We start from the raw sequence: 4,355 nt of genomic DNA on the forward strand, positions 1-4,355 counted from the left end.
CCCTGGCTCAGTCCGTGCTCTGTCTTTGGCCTGGCCCCAAACGTGGGAGCAAGGAAGACTGATGGCTCTAATGTCTTAGGATTTATCTTGCAAATCAGTGAGTAACACAAAGTTTTTCAGTACATGCATTTTAAGCATGATTTTAGCTGTTACATCTTTTTTGGCTATCCACTGTAATATAGGAGGAAATCAGTTATTTGCCCAAGAAATTTCACTGCTGAAAATACACCATAAGATGCTGTATGCCGTCTCCTGATCATGCAGTGTATGCACAGGTGACTACAGCTAAAAGTCTGTGAATTGTTACTTGCTACATTTAAAATATCCACAAAAATTATCATAGTTTTTTTATTAAACTTGAAGTTAAGATGTAGTTTTCTCATTAAAGAAAAATAAACGATTTAAAATGTAGAGCTTTCCAAAATTCTGTTTGTTTTAATGTTTATAAAAATCGATTTGAAGACATAATACCAGCCTATTTAAGATTTTCTGCTTCTTGAAGCACAGAGCACAGGGGTTGATCCTCCATTACACTGAGGCTTATTAATGGCACTCTGCAGGAGTTTTAAAGGGGCTCTGAAGAGTTTGTGCACAGCCTGCACCATGTCCTGTTCCAGATCTCTGAAAGCATTAATTGGTGAAAGCAGAGAGGAACTACAGTCCCGTGTTCCCTGTGGCTTTACTTGGAATTTTTGTTCAGGCAAAATATGAGATATTTGTTTATATTAGATGTCCAGATGCACAGAGATCTTTGCTGCACGAGCCCCAGTCCACTCCTGCAAATGAAATGTTTAGGAGACAGCAGAGTCACTGCACTTCACTAAAGAATGTAAAAGCACATTTTTCACGGTACAGCAGCTACTCTGAGAAGAAAGCAGGTGAGAAGGAAGGATGCATTAAGTCCATTTTGCTCTAGATTTATTTCTTTCTTCAGTTTTGCACTTCCCTGGAAGTTGAAACCAGAATCAAACAGCCTGGAAGCTGCTGTAAGTGACCGGAGAGGCCGTGGTGGCCTCAGGAATGTTGCAGTGGCGGCTGACTTAAATCTGCCAAGTTGACGAGCAGACTTTAACTTTTCTGCTGGTAAGGTACTATGTGTGCCATACAATAGTAGTGATAATAAATACATACTGTTCTTCATTGCTCAGTGGGAACAGTTTCCTTCGTCTGTTTGTTCGTTCCTGAAATCTCATATAGTTTGAGGTACTTCTTTTTTAAAATGTGTTGTTATATCTCCGTGGCAGGAGATCAGAACCTAAGATCGAAACATAGTTTTAAACAGTAAAAAGTTCCACACTTAAGACATTCCTACATAACAATTATGTCTTTACCTTATTCTGTAGGTGTGGTGTAGAGGAGGGGGTGTTCTAGGCAAAGATTTGCTAGTACTTGTGAAGCTGCCCATATGTACTTTGAATAAGTACTGTAAATCTGTCTGGGGAATGTGTTTGCATGGGAAGTGAAGAGGGTTGGGCTGTTTTTTACTTTCAAAAATTTGATAGCAATTATTTTAGTATGGGATTTCAGTAGGAAAATAACAATTTTGTGGAATGGCTTGTTTTTCTGTGGAGCAAAGTTCTTGTCTGTTGCTATTTTTCTCTTAATTAGAGAGACATTTTTAATTATCTGTCAAGGTTCCCTAGGACCTGGGATAGCTGCTCTTTCTTATGTGCATGTGATGAAATAGAAACAGGTACATAGAAGGCGAGTCTGTCACAACTGATAGGAAGTAGAATGAAGCCTAAGTATGAGAATAATTAGCATGCTTCGACTGCAGGGACAAAGGAACGCTCTGTCAGGTGTGATGGCTAGACCCTGCTCCTCTGCACTCCCCTGTGCTGTGTTTCAAATACACTTGTAATTATACTGAATGATATCCATTAATTCCATATCTATGTACTGAAGCTTTTTCTGGTGCCTTTAAGTATGGTCAAGATCCCCAATTTTTTTATTAAAATGTAACCCTCACTAAGCTATTTGTGATTTCAGAAGGAAGGAGTTTTCTTTCCCTGGCCACACAGCTCTTTCTTACAGGGGCAGCTCCGGAACAGGGAAGATTTACCAAGGCTCATTCACAAAATACAAAGCAATATTGCTGCAGAAGTTACTTTTAATATTGCATGGTGGTGTTGTCTATTACACGTGGGAAGTGTATCAGAGAAGATGACCAGAATTGTCAAATAATTTGAGGCAAATAATTGTGATTATATGGGTGGTGGACACGTGTGTATTAGTGTGTGCGTGAGGGCATACCCGCAGAAAATGTTTAATTGCACAATAGCTGTCATATCATCTGTAATTGAATCAACTGTCCTTGCATAAGAAAATCTTAGTGTTCTCAAATTGAAAACACTTAAGTAAAATGATTTTGTGGTGTTTAAAAAGCAACAGAAAAAAATACACTAAAGACCATTAAGCGGCCCCAAGCCCCACGTTTCAGTGTTCATCATTTGTACCGATTATGGTGTGACAGCTCTTGAGTTTCCAATGATAACAGCCATCTGACTTGATCTGAGTTCAATGGATTTTCACTAAAATAGAATCATCGCCTTTGTGATGGATAGAAAAAGTAAAGCAATACATCCTGATAAATGCTCTGGCTTTTTTTCCCTTCTCTTACTGTGACCTTGTACAATCTATAAGTGAGCAAAGCTGAGCCCTGGCCACTGCTGCAACGCATCAGGACTTTGAAATTTAAGTAGCTCTGAAACCCATCAATGGGGTGAAGGGAGAATGGCCTGAGAAAGCGATGGATCATGCTTAGAGGGCTCACAGGGAAACAGGGTAAGCTGAAGGTCAATACGCAGACATGTCCTGAAGGAACAGCTCAGACGCTCATTCACATTCACATCTCAGAGCCACTGCTGCTGTAGCACTGTGAGGAGAGATCAGTGGAAGAGTAAAATAAAACAAGAATTTCAGAGCATATAATTTCTTTGCAGAAGCAAACGGCACAAGGGTACAGTGTAAAATAGGTACAACCTATAGCGTTGGCACAGCGCCCTAATCATCCTATCCGAGCAGCAAGAAGCACAATACCAGGGAAACACATTCTTCCCCTTGCACTGCGGTTGTTTTCAAAGTTTTTCAGTGCTGGGAATTGTGAAGAGCATTTAACATTTTTAATATGTCATTGATGGTTTGTAATGCATCATTCAGCATGACATGAAAGTGAGCTAAACTAGAAGGGATGCAATCTGAATCCACACACGTGCTGACAAGTAATTAAATACCCTTACACTTTGTGCTTTGTATGCCCATGTGGATAGGAATGCGTACAAAACTTTTACACAAGTTTCTGTTCAGATTCTGATTTCTTTGGAGTTTTGTTTTGAAAAGGGTTTGGTCCCAGGTACAGACTGGCCTGGCTGTAGAGAGCTTAAAAAAACAGGAGGAGAAAAAGGAAGAAAAAGAAAATACTAAAATAAAATTAGTACACAAATTTGAACCCGCAGTTACCATGCCTAAAGCAGAAATTGCCGAACAAGTCAAGAGGCTTATTAGCATTTTATGTAAATCAGTTATTACTGTTCTCCACTTCCTTAATTATCCATGTTATTTCAATACAACCCTTTCTTTGATGTCCCAATTCTATATTTAAATAGTGCAAGATTTCTATCATATCCTCCCGCTGAGGTTTGTTCCATGCAAAAAACATGCCAAGAGCAGCTATTTTAGAGACTACTGGGAAATGTTTAATTGGTTAATCCCATTTGAGTTGTGAGGGAGTATTGCCATGCACAGAAAACAGAAACATGTAAAGTACTGGCTAGGAGAAGTTTACTAAAACCTGCAAGACTTCCCCTGAAATTTAGCCCTGAAGATGTTTTGTTTCCTAGGTACCCAGTGGGAAATGATTCAAAGGAAAATCCTTCAGACTTCTTTGAAATACACTAAATGATTGATTCATAGTAGAAAAATTTTTGAATTAGAACGCAAAGTCTTTTTTTTTTTTTCTTGTATTGCAGAAGGGGTCTCTTTTTATAATTGACCTAGCACTACTCTGGCAAAAGAACAGCGTATTTCAGCCAAAAAAAAAACCCCACCAGACTTTAACAAGTTGTTAATTGTTACCTACTATTGCAAGCAAATGAGTGCTTCTCAGATTTCTATGTTGTAAAGTAATCAACGTCATCTGTGTGAGTATTAATTCCAACAGAGAAATGGACGTTCTGTGTCGCCCATTAGGATCAATTCTGCACAAAGGGATGCTTTAAAAAATTTAACATTTCTGTACAGCTTCCAATTTCCAACTTTGGACTGGGAAGGCTTCAGAGCAAAGTAATGACAAATATTCCTTTCCCAATTTCAAACGTTTGATTTTTTTTAACCTTTTTAACAACTTCTTTGGAAAG

Source organism: Apaloderma vittatum, unplaced genomic scaffold, assembly GCF_000703405.1.
Source record: "Apaloderma vittatum isolate BGI_N311 unplaced genomic scaffold, ASM70340v1 scaffold9328, whole genome shotgun sequence".
In the NCBI taxonomy this organism is placed as follows: Eukaryota; Metazoa; Chordata; class Aves; order Trogoniformes; family Trogonidae; genus Apaloderma; species Apaloderma vittatum.